This window comes from Myodes glareolus, chromosome 1 (genome assembly GCF_982192425.1).
Source record: "Myodes glareolus chromosome 1, mMyoGla1.1, whole genome shotgun sequence".
NCBI classification, from domain to species: Eukaryota; Metazoa; Chordata; class Mammalia; order Rodentia; family Cricetidae; genus Myodes; species Myodes glareolus.
Genome location: NC_142026.1, coordinates 47687953 through 47707852, shown reverse-complemented (window position 1 = coordinate 47707852; position 19900 = coordinate 47687953). Strand labels below are relative to the sequence as shown.

The window sequence follows — 19900 nt, the reverse complement described above, 5'->3', positions numbered from 1 at the left end:
AACAGACTGTAGTGACTCACACAGCCACACACCTGTGTGTGTGGGGGGGGAGGTTGGTCTCTTAACTTGACAGAACTGGATGCCACCTGCTTTGGAGATGCAAATTGAGAAGGGTGTGGTACGCCTTTGTGGGGACAGCTAAAAATCTGGTCGTTAAAACTGTCAAGACATGACGAAAACTCCCTTTAGGCCTGAGCTCCTCTTCTCCAGCAGGAGGCGCTCCTTCCCCTTTAAGGGAAAGGCCTGGGCTGGTTCCCCTGGGGAGAAAGAACTAGTACTCACATTACAATTCCAGACCTGCAATACAAACTCACCAAAGCCTACCCCAGCATAAGTGACCGCCCGCAAACGCTGGGAACCCTGGCACACTGCACAGCCTGCCCGCAGCTCAACAGGTAGGAAGTATCTCTTCTAAGTGACTCGGTTGTTCTAAACTGAGTCCGGGCAGCTCAGCTGGTTTCTGTTTCTTCCAGGCAACTGGTCTAGATACATACTCTTCTTTGCAGCTCAGATTGTGGTAATGCAGCTGTCCGTGAGTCATTTCCGCCCCTGTAAGTAGCCCTCACCCCTTCTTGTGTTAGTAACCCCAATAAAACTCATTGGCTCACCAAGTTGAACTTTGATGGTATTCTTACTTTGGTCTGTTGTGGGCTCCCTCTCTGGGGTGAGTAGGCTTGACTTGTGTTGCGTCTCCCCAGGAAAAGTCTTGTCACACAACAACAACTTGTCTTCCTGTAGAGACCTGAACCCCCTGTGCCATGGTGACAACACACCTTGGAGCATTGGGGTCCCAGGGCAGAAAGGGGCAGTAACACCACCAGGTTAGGAATAAGCAAGCTGATATAGAGAGGATTACAGTTAGATAAAAAGACCTTTCTAGATATGGGATGCTTCCAGCAGGGCATGGGTTTGATGAAACGTAGAGAACAAAGCCTCTATGGGGTCCAATTCAGACTAAAGCAGGGAGGGTAGTCATGGGAACGTGTGGCTGGGAATCAGGGCTCACATCAGCCAGTGGCAGACCAGGTGTTTGGGGACTAGAGGCCTGAGCCACAGACCTAGCTGGAGTGAGGGTCGGCAGGCTGGGTCATGTACCAGACCCTCTTAGCATCTTTAATCCCCTCTTACTGGGACACTGGCTAAGATTTTGTCTGGCACAGCCGTTTCTTACCCAGGAGGGCCAACGACGTAATTCGTTTCCGCTTTGCACCTAAACCTTGAGTTTCTAGAGAATGATTCTCAACCTGCGGGTTGCATTTAAATAATTTGCATATCAAATATTTACCTTACGAATCGTAATAGTAGCAAAGCTACGATTATTAAGTAACAAAAATAATTTTAAAGTTAGGATCATCACAACAGAGGAACTGTATTAAAAGGTCTTGACTGACTGTTTCCTGTCGTATACGTCAAGTGGGTTTCTCTGGTCTCGGATGTTTGTCTTTCTGTGTTTCTTGACTGCATTCTGCTCATGTGTGCCTGGCTATTCCCCCTGCCAGCTCAGGATTCTGTACCCTTGCATTCTTTCCGGGGCACAGGTCTCAGGGCTGTGATCTTTAGATCAGGGTTGGCAGGGATTCAGACCCAGGCCTTAGCCTCCTGCTGCACAGGTGTGAGGAAGAGTGATGGGTGGTTCTGAAGAAAAGTCACCTCCCTTGGTTCAGGATCTTGGCGGGTCTCCAGTTTCTCGCCCCTTACCACGCACTGGGCCAGGGGGAGGATCTGCGCCAGGTCTCTGCATGACAGTTTTGGAATTGGGGCTGATGGTGTCTGGGAGGGACAGCCGCAGGAGCTGCTGCGCTGAACTGGGCTAGCAAAGAGGCGCTAGCAGAACAGCGCTCTTTTTATGTGTTGGCGGACTGGGTGCCGGGAGGTGGCCAAGTAGCATGGCTGAGGTGCTTGTCAGTCGGAGGTGCCTTTACTGGAATTTTCCTTGCGTGGGAAAGGCCCTGGCACAGTTAAGGAGAGCAAACAGGGGCCCAGAAGCTACACAGCAGTCAGCTCACAGAGTAAGCTGCAGGCTCAGGCAGCCGCCTTCAGGATGCTGGAGACCTCTCCCTGAAGGCAGACAGCCCCTGCTAGGCTCTTCAGCTGGTGCCAGATAGAGGACATCACTCAGTATCTCATCAGCCAGTTACTGAGGCTGGAGAGCGGCCAGCGGGGAGGGGTCTCCGGACTCTGTCTGCTTCGCTGCCACAGTTCCTTCCTCTAAGCCTACTTGCCTGTCAGTCACGCTCAAATATTCAAACATACTTTCGCATCTCAAACTGAAGATTTGAACGCGGTTATACCAGTAGCTTTCTTAACCTGGGAAAAGATTCCCCGCAGTCCAGGCTAGAGACAGGCTTAACATGAGGTCTCTTCCTCTTTGAAAACAAAAACAAAGGGAGTTCTTAAAAAAGAAAATCATTTTTAATTTTACCTATGTGGGTGTTATACCTAGTGCCTGGAGAGGCCAGAAGAGGGAACCAGATCCCTGGAACTGGAGTTAAGGGTGGCTGTGAGCTCTCCTGTGGGTGCAGAGAATGTAACTCCTGTCCTCTGGTATTAGAAGCTGGTCCGCAGTTACAATGGCAAGCATGGGGGAAGGAGGAGGTTAGGGATATAGGAGTGAGAACTAGGGCTGGAGGTACCACTGTTTCCCAAGATCAGTTGCTAGGTGCAGGTCCATATGCTGAGGAACAAATGCAGGTTGACTGCGACGATACCACCTTGACACTGTGTGGTAGAGCAGCTTTAAGTGCTTGGGACAAGGTAAGGAAACAGGAAAAGGTCTGAACTGCTTACTGACATTTTACAGGGCTCAGGAGAAGCCTTCACTGATTTTTTTTTTTTTCGAAGATTGGCTTCAGCTGTAAGTAGAAAAGTTATCAGATCCAGAAGTCAGACGAATATTAATAGTATCTTTGGCTTTTGAAAATGCTGATTTGGAATGCAAAGGGGTGATTAAGCCTTTAAAGGCAAGATCAGCACGCCTAGAGGAATAGATTAGCAACATGGCTGATATTGGATCTCATCCTTATGCTACTCCAATAGGAGAAGAAATTTATAAAACTTTTATGAAAAGTCAAAATGTCAGATGTTTTGTATTAAGCAAGGGGATTCGTTTGAAAAGGGATTGTAGGCAAGCTGTTCCTAGGAACAATGTTTTTTCTACAGATAATCCAAACAGAAACCCCCAGCCTTCTTGAGTATGCAGAAGGTGTGGCAAAGGCCAGCATTGAACTAATGAATGCAGATCAACTAGGGACAAACAAGGTAACCCCTTGTTGGGAAATGCCCTAGGGGACCTTCTTGCAGGCTCTGACATCAATTCAATTTGGCCATTGCAGGTCAGCAGAGAAATTCATCTGCAGTACAATTAAACAGAACTTCTCTGAAGACAGCCATTAATAACAGATATTAAAGTCAGGGCAGTTTTAGTAGATAGAACAGCTAAAGTATGTGCACCATAGCATAGATACATATTCAGGACTTCAGTGGGCAACTGCTTTAAACTCTGAAGACTGATTCTATAACTACGCTCTTATTAAAAGTAATGACTCTATTAGGAATGCCTTTACAAATTAAAACTGACAATGCTCCAGAATTGCTGCTTCAGCCAATAGTCGCTGAAGCACGAGCCCACAGTGCTGCGGGAGCACCTTCCACTCCGTCAGCCAATAGCCGCTGAAATATCAGCCCACTGGGGCGTGGTATATTTCTCTTTAAAAGAAGAGCAGCAAGCCTCGGTTCGGCCTCTTGGTTCCGGCTCCTGCTCCAGCGACTAGGCTCCTTTCCTGATGGTTTATGTGTGTGTAAGTTTACCCCCCAAAATAAATACCCCTTTAAAACATAACTGGTGTGGGATTGATTTGCCATTATTTGGCGCCTAGCGTTTGGTTTAAGAACCACCTCACACCCCCACCCACCCACCGGCTCAGCTGCCGGCCTCTGGCTTGGCTGCTTGCCGCCAGCTCGGCTTGGCCACCTCGGCTTGGCACGAGCCCTCCCTCAGCCATAACCTCCACGCCTCCCAGGATACACAGGTTCAGACAGTCTCTGCCGGCCTACTTTGCCCTGTTCTGCACGGATTTTAAATTTTTTCCTTGCAACGTGAGTCAAAGAGCTCACAGTGCAAGCTCCCTTTGAAGTTCCAGCAAGCTGTTTGAAACCCCCCACCATCCACCATAACTGATTGGGAGCGCTGCAAGCAGCTTGACCCTTAATCCCAGCACAGGGACACGGGGCCCAAAGCACTAGGCCTCTTTAGCAACAGCACAATGGCTGTGTCACGACCCTCTGCATCAGGTTGAACAGAGCGGCAGGGCAGGAGAGCCTGGCCGGGGTAGGCCAGGCTGCCTTGCTTATTGGCCACTAGAAGTTCTCTGACCTTTTGTGCTCTGTGCCTGGCCTCTGGATTTTCTCTCTGTGTACATCTGACCTCTCAGTTGACTCATTTTCCCCAGTTTTTGAACAAATAACAGAGCAGATTTTAAAACAGGATTTGTCGTGAAGCCTACAGTGGTTCCAGTGGCGACTCGGAGACATCCCCATCTGGTGGCTGAAAGGTAAAATGGCAGGTTTCTTTTTTAATGGGACTCTAGCTGCAGCTTTTGCTGCCACTTTGGTAAAAATCACAAGTGGCCTATATGCCTATGGAGGTCCCTCGATTTACTGGTTATTAGGTTTTAGTTTCCTTCTTAATGTTATATCATTGTGGAAATATGTGGCATTAATTGATAGGATTGATACTATGATAGGCAAAATTGACTCCTTATCTAAGGGCACTAAGAAATTACCTGAAAGGATTCAAGCTGTTGAATTTGACTTTGAAAAGTTATCACAGAGTTTTGATAAGGTAACAGACAGAATATACCTCCAGGATGGCAATTTACATGATATCCAGGGGCAGTTCAAGGAAGAGATACTATCTTTAAAAGGAACCATTAAGACCTTGGAATCACAAGTGCAGAATGGGGACCAAAAAATTGATACCTTAGTGAAATCACTAGAAACACACACAGGTCAGGAGATTCAGGATTTAAGAGAGGCGATGATACAAAGATTTGAAATGATTGAAAAAATTATTGGAACTGATGAGCCTGGTGAGAAGACACAAGGGCAGGATACAATGCCACCACCACCTGTTAGAACTGGCTTACCCAGGGTTTTAGCAACATACCCTGTAATTTATTCTGACAAAGCATCAACTTCTAAAGGCTCAAAGAGAGCCAAAGAATCTAGATGGACGCCAGTAGGTATGAATGTCCTAAAGGAAATTAAGCAAGCCGTTGTTAATTATGGCTTGCACTCTACATTTGTTAAGAAAATGATAAGGACTTGGGCTTCTATTGTCAGGGCTATCTCCCACGATTTCTCACAGTTAGCTTCAGCGGTCCTCGAAGATGGACCTTCCTTGATGTTTGGAGTTTATTTCAAGGAAGAATCCAAACATATGGAACAGCAAGGAAGAGCAAAAGGTGTAGAGGTTTCACAGGATCAAATTCTTGGCATAGGAGCTTACGCTGATCCACAGGTCCAAGCTCTTTATGATGATGAAGTATTGTCTCTATGCCACAAGGCAGCTTTAAATGCCTGGGGTAGATTACCAGAGCCAGGAAGAAAGGTAGAGTCATATACTAGGGTTAGGCAGGGACAGGGAGAACCCTATACAGACTTTTTGCAAAGATTAATTAAGGCTCTGAACACAGGAATAACAGACCCAGAAGCTAGACGACTAATTCTTGAATCACTGGCTTTTGAAAATGCAAACTTAGACTGCAAAAAGATAATTGGGCCTTTAAGGTCTAGATCAGCACCTATGGATGAATGAATGGATCCAGAATACCATGAATTTTCAGACCTTTAATTACGATGACAAATCTTGGGTAGGAGAAGCGATTTCTAAAGCGATGAGGGGACATCAACCTGCCAAATGTTTTAATTGTGGCAAATTTGGACATCTAAAAAGGGATTGCAGGCAAGGTATTTCTAGGAATAACACTTCATCTGGGAATGGCAGGAATAGGAAACCTCGGCCTTCAGGTATATGTATGAAGTGTGGTAAAGGAAGACATTGGACGAATGAATGCAGATCAACAACAGACAGACAAGGCAACCCGATACCATTGGGAAACTCCCTGAGGGGCCTCTCGCAGGCCCCCAAGCCAAAAGTGGCCCAGTCATTCCCAGAAACCGTGGAGGACATGTCACACCAGGAAAATTAAAAACTCCAGAAGCTTCTGTACAAGATCATAAGGTTCTAAATGATGCAAATTTGGAGGATAAGTCAGGAATTCAATTAGGAAATAAGAAACGTGTATTTTGGCAAACTTTTATAAATGATCAGAGACCAAAGCTGAGAGTACGTATAAATGGAATTGTGATTGTTGGCTTGATAGACACAGGAGCAGATGTGAGTATCATCACTCCAGAATCTTGGCATCCAAATTGGCCTCTTCAAGAGGCAGATGTTCAATTACTAGGAATTGGAACCATATCTTGACTTAAACAAAGCATGAGATGGGTTCACTGTATTGGGCCAGAGGGTCAAAGAGGAAAGTTAAGGCCATATGTAGCTGATATTGCAATAAATTTATGGGGCCGTGACCTGCAACAACAATGGAATACCCAGATTAACATTTCTGCAGTCTCAGGAAGTCATGATTCTGGGAAGGATATAATAAAAGTACTATGCACAAAAGTCACCAGCCATTCAGGCTGTACAAGAACATAAAACAACTAACAAACCTTTAGAGGTACCTACAGCCCTACCTTTAAAATGGCTAATTGAAAAGCCAATATGGGTTAAACAATGGCCTTTAGCTGAAGATAAATTGCAGGCTTTAGAACAATTGGTACAGGAGCAATTAGATGCTCAACATATTGAGGAGTCCACTAGCCCTTGGAATTCTCCTGTGTTTGTTGTAAAAAAGAAATCTGGCAAATGGAGAATGGTGACGGATGTAAGGGCTGTCAAAGGTAATTCAACCTATGGGCCCTCTACAGTCTGGACTTCCTCTGCCTTCTCTGTGACCCAAAGGATGGCCTCTTATAGTTATTGACTTGAAGGATTGCTTCTTTACCATACCATTACAAGAAAAGGATAGAGAAAAATTTGCCTTCACAGTGCCTACTTATAATAACTCCCAGCCTACTAGGAGATACCAGTGGACTGTCCTCCCACAGGGAATGCTCAATATCCCCAGCCTGTGTCAATACTTTGTAAGTCAGCCATTGGAAATAATATGTAAGCAATTCCCTAAATCTATAATATACCATTACATGGATGACATTTTGTTATCCGATTCAAACATAGATACTTTAGAAAGAATGTTTGAGGAAGTAAAAATAATTTTGCCTAAATGGGGATTACAAATTGCTCCTGAAAAGATTCAAAGAGGAGATTCTGTTAATTACCTAGGTTACAGAATAGGTTTACAGAAAATTAGGACACAAAAGGCACAAATTAGAAGAGACCGGTTACGGACTCTTAATGGTTTTCAGAGATTGTTAGGAGACATTTCCAGTCTATGACCAGCTGTTGGGATAGCACCTGATCTAATAATTCATTTAAACAAAACCTTAGATGGTGACAAAGATTTGAATAGTCCCAGAGAATTAACGGCTGAAGCAGAAAAGGAACTGACCATGGTTGAGGAAAAATTACAGAAGGCACATGTAGATAGGGTGGATCCAAATCTTAGTTGCATTCTAGTCATATTGCCTTCCAGAATTTCTCCTACGGGAATTTTAATGCAGAGGGAATATACTATTTTAGAATGGATCTTTTTACCACACAAACCAAGTAAAAAATTGAAAACTTATGTAGAAAAGGTCTCTGAATTAATTATAAAAGGTAAACTGAGACTTCGTCAAATAGCAGGTATAGACCCAGCAGAAATTATAGTGCCTTTTACTACCGATGAAATAAAAAGGTTATGGGAAGACAATGAACCATGGCAAAGGGCTTGTGTTAATTTTTTGTGAGAAATTAATAGCAACTATCTAAAAAGTGGTAGACTTAACCTTATAAAGAGAATTTCTTGGATTCTTCCTCGAATTGTACGTGATGCTCCAATAACTGGAGCCTGTACATTTTATACTGATGCTATTAAATCAGGGAAGGCTGGTTACAAATCAGATGAATTGAGTAAGGTGGAACAAAGCCCTTATACTTCTGTCCAGAAGGCAGAATTATATGCCATTCTTATGGTGTTAAGGGATTTTAAAGAACCTCTTAATATTGTTACAGATTCACAATATGCAGAAAGAGTTATCTTGCATATTGAAACTGCTGAATTTATACCAGATGATACAGAGTTGACTTCATTGTTTATCCAGGCACAAGACATAATCAGGAATAGGCTTTGCCCGATGTACATAACACACATCCGGTCCCATACGGATCTGCCAGGTCCTCTAGCACAAGGTAATGCAGAAATTGATCAATTATTGATTGGAAGCGTGTTGCAGGCTTCAGAATTTCATAAAAACATCACGTTAATAGCAAAGGTTTAAAGAAAGAGTTTTCCATTACATGGCAACAAGCTAAGGAGATTTTAAAGAGATGCCCTACTTGCTCTTTATATAACCAAACACCACTACCTGTAGGGACTAACCCGAAGGGTACTCAAAGGAATGAAATCTGGCAGACGGATGTCTTCCATTTTGCAGAATTTGGAAAATTAAAATATGTACATAACACCATTGACACTTATTCAGGCTTTAAGCTCAGAAAAAGCTGACTCAGTAATCACACATTTATTAGAAGTTATGGCCATTATGGGTATACCTGCACAAATAAAAACAGATAATGGTCCAGCTTATGTATCTAGGAAAATGAAACAGTTTTTTGCTTATTATAATATTAAGCATGTTACAGGTAAACCATACAATCCTACAGGTCAAGCAGTCATAGAAAGATCAAATCGAACTATAAAGGATATGTTAAATAAGCAGAAAGGGGTGGAAAATGCCCCAGAAATCGATTACATAATGCCTTATTAACCTTGAATTTTCTTAACGCTAATGAGAAGGGAACAACAGCGGCAGAAAGACATTGGATAATGGAAAAGTCTGTTGAACTAAATCAACCGGTTTCTATCAAGGATGTGCTGACCTCTCAACGGAAGCCAGGAGATGTGCTACATTGGGGAAGGGGTTTTGCTCTTGTTTCCACAGGAGAAGAAAAATTGTGGATACCATCAAAATTAATAAAGGTTAGATTTGAAGAGAAGAAACCTCTTGGAAAGGAGAAATGACAGCATCTACAATGATGATAACCATAGAGGTGGTAAGAAAAACATAGAATGGGGGCAGGGCTCTGTTCTTATCTCCACAGGAAAACACTCGTCTTTGAAAAATTCAAAGGACCCTGGATGTTTGAATACTGACAGATGGAAAAATAACTACCCAATATGGATTATCAAGAAAACTGAATAGGTTCTGTGAGTATGAAGCTCTGGAATATACTAAATCATATTTCTGAATTTATAGAGCTGGTTTTGGAGTTGGACTCTTGGCTCGGTCCCTCTCTAATTCCACGCCTGTTGTTAGGAGAAAAAAACCAGAGTTTCTGGAGTTTCTGTCTTATGTCAAGAGCCATGATATGAGACAGAAAGAAATACGAGTTTAGAAAACATCTTTGCTTTTCTTCATATCTATCATACTTTTCATTGAATATGTCTATCATACCTTTCATTGAATATATGATTGTATATGTTTATATAGTTAATGTTTAAGTTTTCCACAATGAACAATGAGTTTTTTCTGCATTGACATTTGAAGTTTCCAGGAAGAAGATGGGACCCCCATAACAACAACTCCACTCAGTTGATATGATGTCATGATACTGATAGTGCTACTACAAGTCCTGTTTCAGGTATCAGCTGCACAGATGATTGCAACTTGGTTAGCAGAAATGGTGCACATCTTGTACAACATTCTGGCCAGACCTCCACAAAATACTCAGAGACTGTTTGCAATTTTAAAAGACATTGATCTTGACATTTAACCATCATTTTACTTTCACAGGATCCTCCAGAAAGAACCTCATCCCCATGACAGCTAGAAGTAATTCTAGAGAACGATGTCCCCTCTCTCAGCAAAGTTTGTCCTCAGGTTTAGGAACAATATTTAGGGATTGATTATAATTAGTATACAGTTGAAAGTTGGGAAAGGAATTTTATAAACTCAGGGATCTTTTTGAAAAAAAAGAGGGAAAATTGGATAGATAATAATGGTATTTGTGAGTTATTGTTTATAGATAATTACATCGGCATAGATTTTTGTATATGGATACAAAGTTAAATTATATTGAATATTGTATGTATGCATGCTTCTACCTGTTTAAGACATTTTTTATGTATTGATATATATTGTATTGATTTATGTATACCATATTTCAGTGTACATTTCTACCTCTGATTAAGATACTCATATATTGTTTATGTATTGATATTTATTGTTTACATTTGGAGGTCATTGTCCTCATTTATTGCACAGTTGTTTATTCTCTTAGTCTTTAAGTTAGATACATGTTAAGAATTGTAGACCAATAGTCGTCTATGTCTGTCATATTTATGGTTAGACTAATCAGGTTCTTTAGATACATAGAGATTATATATAAATAGTCTTCAACCTCTTCGAAGAGCTGTAGAAAATGGCATTTAATTTAATCTTAGACTTCTGTATAGTGAGACACAATCACTCCTGGCAACACCGACCTATTACTGAGAAATTGTTGAGCACCAAAGACACTCTACTTGGAGCTTGTCTTCTTGACAAAACTGGCCTCTGGCCAAGGAACTGCCCATACCTCAACTACTGACAAATACACGGTATCCAGAAATGGATAAGCAGAATTGTCAAATCTTACCAAGACAGGGTAAGACGGTTTTGAAAAATGTCTTGCCTGTTAAAATCCAGAAATGGATAAAATCCGGAAATGGATAAAATCCGGAAATGGATAAACAGAACTGTTAAATCTTGCCAAGACAGGGTAAGATCGTTTTGAATAATCTCTTGCCTGTTAAAAGTAATTTGCCAGTTATTCTAGGCCTTAGTCAAAGTTGGTTGCTTCAACGCTGCAAACAGGTCTTTGGTGATTGCCCAGGTAGCCAGTTGTTTCTGTGATTTGTTGCATGTTTTGGAAGTTCTTTGATTGCACTTCCTAATTACTCAGGTAACATTATTTCCCTTCTCGGATCTTCTATGGGGTTGAAGACTAGATAAATGTAGCTACTTTCCTCTCATGACTTGGCCAAGTTATTTATTATACAAGACTTTAGCTAGTTAGAATAGGATATTTGTACTTATTGTATATAATTTTGTAGGTTTGTACTTACTGTATATAATTTCATAGTAGACTTAGAATTTTCTTACTTAAACAAAAGGGAGAGGTGCTGCAGAAGCGCCTTCCGCTCCGTCAGCCAATAGCCGCTGAAATACCAGCCCACTGAGGCGTGGTATATTTCTCTTTAAAAGAAGAGCAGCAAGCCTCAGTTCGGCCTCTTGGTTCCGGTGCTTGGTTCCGGCTCCTGCTCCAGCGACTAGGCTCCTTTCCTGATGGTTTATGTGTATGTAAGTTTACCCCCCCCAAAAATAAATACCCCTTTAAAACACAACTGGTATGGGATTGATTTGCCATTACAGAATATGTCTCTGGTCAAATGAAACAGTTTTTACATACTACAACAAAAAGCGTGTTACAGGTATACCACAGAATCCTAAGGACAAGCAGTCATAGAAAGATCCAACTGTACTTTAAAAGAGATGCAAGCTGGGCAGTGGTGGCACACACCTTTAATCTCAGCACTCCAGAGGCAGAGGCAGGCAGATCTCTGAGTTTAAGACTAGCCTGGTCTACAAGAGCTAGTTCCAGGAATGCTACAGAGAAACCCTGTCTCAAAAAACCAAAGAGGAAGGGAGAGAGGGAGGGAGGGAGGGAGAGAGAGAGATGCTTAATAAACAGAAAAAAGTAATAAAGACCCCTAGAGATAATTAATATATAATGTTTATTAATTCTTTTTTGTTTCTTTGTTTGGTCTTTTGAGCCAGGGTTTTTCTATGAAACAGTCCTGGCTGTCCTGAACCTTACACTGTAGACCAGGTCAGCCTCAGACTCACAGAGATCCATCTGCTAATGCCTCCCGAGTGCTGGGATTAAAGACATGTGCCTCCATCACCTGGTTAATTTTTTTAAAATGTTGATGAGCAAAAAACAACAGCTGCCAAGAAGTATTGGTTTGTAAGGGTAAAACTGCTGGATTAAAGCAGCCTGCATATTTTAAGGATATCTTATCTTCAGAATGGAAGTCAGGAAATGTGTTGTGTTGGGGGAGAGGACATGCCTTTATTTCCACAGGAAAAAAGAAGTTATAGATTTCTTCAAAATTAATGAAGATCAGATCTGACTGGGGGAGACCTCCTGAAAATCTTTACTACAGACATGAAGGAAGAAACAAAGAAAAAAACTACAAGACAGGTGATATATATGCTGATCACTCTACATGGGAGCAGCCTTGAGATTGCTCTACGTGGAAGCAGACCTGAGACTGGACGAGACATAAATCTTGTTGGCTAGAGTCCTCATGACAATTGGTCATATAGTCCAAATGAGCATATAAAGTTGACGGGTACCTTTTATCTGCTCAAACATAGAACAGAAAATCATTTTCAGCTGACTTGTGCACACTTTACATTCCATACTTGAAAATATGTATAGTACCTTTAAAAGTTTTTGTATTTTGAGAACAAAAGGATCAAACATCAATGAAGACAAGTATCTCAGGTGATCCAGCCTCACAGAATGCTTCCTTTGCTATTTCCTCAAAAATCTGCATCCAGGACAGCTTCCAAGCGGCTGGCTGAGATGGTCAAGCCTCAGACTACTCCAGGCAGCACTTCAGTTAAGCCCTGCACTTTTTCATCACACTGAGACTGAACAGCATCATCCCAGGGTCCCTTAAAGATGACATTGCCCACAAACAATAGGAAGCAATTTTAAAACACAAAGCTCACATTCAAAAGAGATGGGGTGGGTAGTTTTTGGTCATTCAGTGGGTTGTGGATGTATGTTATCATTTGGGAGGATTTGTTGCAAGTTGTTATTGTTCATGATCAGGGAGAAAACTAAACAAAGGAAATTAGATTAAGGGATTTCTTCCTTTTCCTTTCCACCATCCTTTTTTTCTCTCCTATCTAGTGTAAAGGAAGGGATGGGGATGAAAAAAGGAGTAGATAAAGGAATGATAGGATAAAAGGAGATTATTGAATCTACTTTTAAACTAAAGAACGACTAGTCTCAAATGTTTTACATTGGTATAGATTTTTGTATATTGATATAAATTTAAGGTTTTTTGTTATGACATACTGTATATATTTTTCTGTTCTTGTTTAAGGTATTGTACCTATGCAACTTGCTCGCTTCTTGAGCCTCCTTAATCCCCAGGGAAAGGTGAGTGCACTATATGCCCATTCCCGCAGCCCCATGGCGCATGATGCTACTTCCACAGCCCCCACGATGCAGGACAAGCATACGTGATAGGGAGTCAAGTCAAACAGGAACTCAGTTTATTACTGTGAGTGTCAGCTTATATAGCTTAAGTGACATGGTGTGATGTGGGAGTTCTTCCATCCAATGAGAGACAGCCAAACCCTCCCTCTGACTGGAGTGGCGTCTACCTAATTTCTGCTGTCTCATCCTCACTCAAACTTGAGCCAGGCTTTTCTCTGTCCCACAGGCCTCAAAGTTCTCAAGTCAGGCTTTTTTCTGTCCTATAGGCCTTGAGGTACAGGCCCTGAGATAATTTTGGCCCAACACAGCTCATTTAAAAATATAAAGTTATAGTCCTTGAAAGCTACTATTACAAACTGTTTGGGATAATTAGGATGCCAATCAAACTTGTAAGGGTATACAGATGTAGACAGAAAGAAGCTTTATTTAGCCTCATGTATGTTTTCAAGGTTAAATAGATATATTTTTGATAGGTGATCTTCAAACGTGCCAGAGATCTATATAATATGACATTTATGATGTTTTAATAATTTAAGACTTATCATGATGGTGAGATACATCTACTCCTGGCAACAACAAAGATGGCACCATCTACTTCAAAGAAGATAAGTCATGGAAGAACCTCCATATGGAGTTTGTGTTAAATGTGGCAGACCTAGCCACCGGGCAAGAAACTGCCTTTGCCTCAGCTGCCAACAGTATCCTGTCCAAATTGGACAAGCAGGATACAAAAGAAGTCAACTGCCCAACTTTACCAAGACAAGGTAGGTTGGTTCTTCAACATTCCTGATTCACAGAGGTCTGTCAGATAATCTGGTCCTGTAGGCTGAAGATGGATGCTTTAATATTACAGAGGAATCTTGGGTGGCTGTCCAGGCAGCCTGCTGTTTCTGTCATTTCTATAGTTTTGGAAGCTGCTTGCCCTGTACTTCATGTTTACTGAGGTAATATTTTTTTTTCCTTTTCAGGCATCTGATGGGATTGAAGATCAATATAGTCTTACAGTTTTCTTTGCTACCAAATTCAGAAAAGAAACTCACAAAACAGATGTAAAGTTTGTAAAGGTTGAGAGATAAAAGCATAAGTTGTTTATCTAGGAAAATGTTTTAAGATCTAAAAAGGTATTTTTAGGTTTATAATACAATTTATGAAAGAAAGTTATTAAGGTAAAAGCTTTGGACTCACCAACATAGATATACAGTATTTTCTCTGAAATTGCCAAATACAAATGGACTGGACATTTTGAATAGAATTCTTACCTGATAATTGTTCTCATTGTATATAGTTTATTGATGTTAGAGAAAGAGCCTTTAATTGGACTAAAAGGGGGGATAATCTATGTGAAGATGTGATATAGAGATGAATACTTTGCATTGGTATAGATCTTGGTTTACGGATACCAATTTAAGATCAATTTTTTATATGTATATATCTACCCTTGATTAAGGTATTTTGTTTGCACAACTCATTTAAAAATGTAATGTATAATTAATAAATACTGGTTAATAGTAATTTATAATAGTCAAGCTTGTAGTCATGTTAGTTAGATTTTCTAGATGTACAGAGATGCATTTCAGATGAATAGGCATTCTTCAAACATTTCAAAGACTACAGAATATGACATTTAAAATGATTTTTTTTGGTTGTTGTTTTTTTTTTTTTTTTCGAGACAGGGCTTTTCTGTAGCTTTGGAGCCTGTTCTGGAATTAGCTCTTGTAGACCAGGCTGGCCTCGAACTCACAGAGATCTGCCTGCCTCTGCCTCCCGAGTGCTGGAATTAAAGGCATGCACCACTACCACACAACCAGCATTTAAAATGTTTTAAGAACTTTAGGACTTTTCATCAAGACAGTGAGACACATCTGCTCCTGGCAGCACCAATTACTTCAAGAGAAAGATTGACACTGAAGAGGCTCCTTATGGAGTTTGTTAGCCATTTTGGCAAGACACTGCTTGATGAACTGGACATGCAGGACCCACAGAGAAATGACTGCTGAACTTGCCTAAAGACAGTCCTTTGGGGTTTCTGCTTCATGAAAGAATCTTCCAGACATTCTGCAGGACACAGAAGAAAGTGACTGACAAACTGCCAATATAGGCGGAACTGTCTTTGAAATTTCCTGCTTCCTGGGAAAGTCTGCTGGATACTATGAGCCTGTAGGCTAAAGATGGATGTCCCAACGGTACAGAAGAACTTTGGGTGACTGTCCAGGCAGCAAGAAATTTCTGTCAATTCTAGAGTTTTGGAAGTTGTTTACAATGCACTTCCTGTTTACTTAGGAAATAGTATAACCTTCTGGAGTCTTTGATGGAGTTGAGGAATAGATAACTATAATTATAGTTTTCCTTAGTTGTGATAAAAGATAAAGTGGATATAACTGTAATTCTTGCTTGATACCTGTTTTGTTATATGTAATTTTACTATGTTAAAGTTAAAACCTTCCTTTTTATTTAAACAGAAAGGGGATGCAATATGGGATTCCCCTCTGTATGCTCTGAATACCATTGGTTAATAAAGAAACTGCCTTAGGCCTGCACAGGGCAGAATAGAGAGAGAAAACTAAACTGAATGCTAGGAGAAAGAAGGCAAAGTCAGGAGAAGCCACAGAGCTGCCGCCAGAGACATACATGCTGAAACTTTGCTGGTAAACCACAGTCATGTGGTGATACATAGATTAATGAAGATGGGTTAAATTAAGATACGAGTTAGCCAGAAATACGCTTAAGCTATTGACCAAACAGTATTGCAAATAATATGGCTTCTGTGTGGTTATTTTGGGTCTGAGCAGCCAGGAACAAACAAGAGGCCTCCTATAACAAAGGTTTGTCTCTGTCCTTCCTCACCTGCCTAAGGCACCTTCTGATTGTTTTAATAAAGAGCTGAATGGCCAATAGCTAGGCAGGAGAGGTTAGGTGGGGCTTCTGGAGAGAGAGACAGAGAGAGAAAGAGAGAGAGAGAGAGAGAGAGAGAGAGAGAGAGAGAGAGAGAGAGAGAGAAACTGGGGGGCGGGGTCAGAGGTGGAGGGATTTGGAGCCAGATGTGGAGGAAGTAACCAGAGAGGTGATGAGCCATGTGGCAGAATGTAGATTAATACAAATGGGTTAACTTAGGTTTTAAGAGCTAGTTGGGAACAAGCTTAAGCTAAGGCCAAGCTTTCATAATTAATAAAAATTCTCCATGTCTTTATTTAGAAGTTGGCAGTCCAAAGGAAGATTGCCTATAAAAATGACATTTAAGACAAAGGGCTTCTACACAGTGAACTAGGATATCAAGGGCTTTGGCTCTGGAACCTTTGTTTTAGAGTATAAAATGGAATTGACTTTGGAATGCTAGGAAGTGGGAGGTAGAAATGACTGTTGATGGTGCATGGTAAATCTTTCTGAACAAGTATTCATTGTGCTTTTGTATTTCTTAGACATTTTCCATAATGAAACTGGTGGAGGGCAAATCACTGCTTTCTTGATGTTTGTTTTTATCGTCCCTGGAAATTCCTGTAGCCATCTCTTCAGTAGCAGCTATGATAAACACCATCCTATTTCAGCTGTAGATATTTTAGACAGGGTCTGTGTGATCCTCAACCTTCAGAGTGCTCTGATTACAAGTGCCCACCACCTTGGGCTTTTAGCTTATCCTTGACTCTTCCCTTCACTGTTTTCTTGTGTGTCTCATGTGCTCATCCCTGTCTTGCTGTAATAAAGTTGTGAACAGTTTTTGGAATTTTGACTACAGTATGAAGATTCTGAAAGTTTAGCCCTCATGAGTTAAAAAAAAATAATATCCACTGCAACCTGTGGGAATCATAATCTACAAATTATTCTATTCAGCATTCCCAACTAATGATACCAAATGCCTTGGCTCCCATTACATTATCTTCAGTATTTGCTATTTCTAAATTAGAAATAGAAACAAACAAAAGGCTTCGGTACCTTTTGTTTGTTTTTGGAGACAGAGTTTCTCTGTGTACCCCTGGCTGTACTGGAACTCACTCTGTAGACCAGGCTGGCCTCGAACTCACAGAGATCCACCTGCCTCTGACTCCCTGAGTGCTGGGATTAAAGCCATGTGCCACCACTGCCTGACTTGCTTCAATGCTTCTCTTTAAAAGAAAAATATAATCTGGCTCTCAGTGTTGATTTATCGTGTGTGTATGTGCACACACACACACACATCCAAAATTGTCATCATCATTAGTAGTAGTAGTTTGGCCTTTTCAGAGTCTCATGTAACTAACATTGGTCTCAAACTCACTATAGCTAAAGTTGGTCTTCATAACCTTCATGCCACCACCTCCCAAGTACCATTCACCACCAAACGTACTTTACCTAACACTTACTCATACGTAACTCTTTTTTATTTTATATCCCAACTACAATTTCCCTTCCTCTCCTCTCCTCCCACTACCTCCCCCTCCTTCACACTCCTCCATCCACTCCTGTTTCTGTTCAGGCCTCCCATGGGTGTCAACAAAGCATGATCTATTAAGTTGTGGTAAGAATGAGGAATGGATTCTCAAGCCCCTGCACCCACTGTTAGGAGTCTCACAAGTAGACCAAGCTACACACCTGTCGTATATATGTAGAATGCCTAGGTTGGACCTCATAGGATAATTCTTACTACAACTAAAATCAGATCATGTTACAAGTTCAAAGAAACATACCAAATGGATGATACTAATGCTGCATGGATTTTTGAAATACGGTCTTGTTATAGTTTATTGGGGGTTCCCTGACCTCCTAGTCCAGACTGATCATTGAGGTACCTTAACATTATGCCTGCTTCCACTTTTCCTGCATTTATCACCGGATTACAACCTCCGTGAGTAAAGAATTTTATATTCTCTTTGAGTTAACCTCTTGCACATATTTAGCATACGAAAGGCACTCAAGAAATCTTTTAGTTGAATGAAAATCTTTTGTGTAGTGGAAATAGCTTGCCTACCCAGTCTGGCTGGAAGATGATGATTACATGTTTATCAGTGAGAGTGTTTTTTGCTTCGATAACAGGAGACTTCACTAAAGTAGATTAAGCAATGCCAGGTTTATTGTCTCACATGAAAACCACTCCAGTTCCAGGGGTTCTGATGCCCTCTTCTGATCCAGTCATGCACATGGCGAACAGGAAGAACACTCATACATATAAATCTTTTAAATTTTTTTTTTAATTTTTCAAAACAGGATTTTTTTTGTTTAACAGTTCTGGTTGTCCTGGAACTCAGTCTGTCTTTGAATTCAAAGGAGATCTGCCTGCCACTGGCTCCTGAGTGCTGGAATTAAAAGCAGGCACCACCACCGCCCGGTTCATCTAGATTTTTAAAGGCATTTCTGGCAAGGTAGCTGAGCAGGTAATGATACTTGAACCAAACACCTTTTATATTTTTCTTTTTCCTGTATTTCTAATTTTTTTTTGAGAAGGCACAGAAAGACCCTATGGCTATTAAGAATTAAATATAAAGCCAAGCGGTGGTGGCACACGACATTAATAACAGCACTAGGGAGGCAGAGGCAGGTGGATCTTTGTTAGTTCCAGGACAGCCAGGACTACATTGAGAAACCCTGTCTCGAGAAAAACTTAAAACAAGGAGTTAAATATGAAATACCAGAATGATAGTAATCATAATCAGTATTAAGCCAATCTCAGTTAAGTAATTTAATCCTTTCATTTTCTGTTCCTATTTTAAACCATTTAATCCAGCACTACATAGGTTCTACCTGTGTTATGGTATCTCCCAATCTTATGTGCTTGTTCTTTTTGTATTACTTTACTCTCTCCTTAAAGACTTCACTTTACTTTTATTTATTTATTTATTTATTTATTTATTTATTTATTTATTTTTATTGAGCTCTACGTTTTTCTCTGCTACCCTCCCGGCCTCTCCCCTCCCTCAAAGTCCCCATGCTCCCAATTTACTCAGATGTTAAGACTTCACTGTATTATTTTCAAACTATTTTTTTTCGTGACTGTCTATACCCGTTTCCTTTTCTTTCTTCAGCACCTAAGCACAGTTTCAAGAATACTCAGACCCGTTCAGAGGTTTTCCCCGTCTCGACCTGGCTTTCTGCGCGCCTGCAGCGGTTCTTTGATCGGGTTCCAGCCTTAAAGGGCCAGGCACCCGCCGCGCCCGACCACAGAGGAAGGGGCAGCCGTGTGCAAGGGGCACTCCGAAACTTGCCAGAGAGAATGGAGTTGTTAGGAAGCTGCTTCTGGCTCCGCGTCTGGAACTTTTCTCAGCTTTCTCAGGCCCTAGCTTGGATTTACATTGGTCTACGTCCTCCTCTACGCTCAGCGGCCCCACTTTTCCAGTAGGGATGGGCCTTTTAGTGGTTGGACTTCCGGGTCTGCCCACCGTTCCCAGCAGTCTCCTCGCGCCCTTACTTCCGGAGTCGGGCACTGTTCCGGAC

General features: G+C 41.3%; 1 long non-coding RNA gene across 1 annotated transcript; it reads left to right on the top strand.

Annotated features, from left to right (window-relative positions):
- Positions 1–36: 36 nt before the first annotated feature.
- On the top strand, positions 37–17219 carry LOC125405516 (uncharacterized). Its single transcript, XR_015737844.1, has 4 exons — positions 37–395; positions 13386–13441; positions 14038–14265; positions 14470–17219. It is a non-coding gene; the product is annotated as an uncharacterized LOC125405516 (long non-coding RNA).
- Positions 17220–19900: the final 2681 nt, after the last annotated feature.